This window comes from Mastomys coucha, unplaced genomic scaffold (assembly GCF_008632895.1).
Source record: "Mastomys coucha isolate ucsf_1 unplaced genomic scaffold, UCSF_Mcou_1 pScaffold20, whole genome shotgun sequence".
Classification (NCBI taxonomy): domain Eukaryota; kingdom Metazoa; phylum Chordata; class Mammalia; order Rodentia; family Muridae; genus Mastomys; species Mastomys coucha.
This window is the reverse complement of record NW_022196903.1, coordinates 126,835,135-126,835,515: the sequence shown is the minus strand read 5'-3', so window position 1 is coordinate 126,835,515 and position 381 is coordinate 126,835,135.

Here is a 381-nt window from a genome sequence, read left to right as displayed (position 1 = left end):
GTCATTGGGTGGTCGCGTCATCCCGAGACTTGAGTAAGGATCTCCCCAGTTCCGGGGGTCTTTCACTAGCCAAATCCTGCCTTGGAATTTACCCACCCAGACTAATTGCCTCCGGCATTGTGGGTAGGGGATTGAAGCTTACAGAAGGGAAGACTTATCCCAGGGCAAGGTCAAGTAAAATCCTCATTCTCAGTCTCCTACTACAGCTGAACCACTCCTGGGAATTAGCAAGAGACTTGTTTGTACTTGCACAAAAGATTAGCATAGTGGACGTTTTACCTAGGATGGGCGGGACCTTGAGCAGAGTATGTGTGAGAGACAGTCAGCATTCAGCATTGAGGAGTCAGGACTCTATCCTCCTGGCTGGTGCACCTGCAGCCC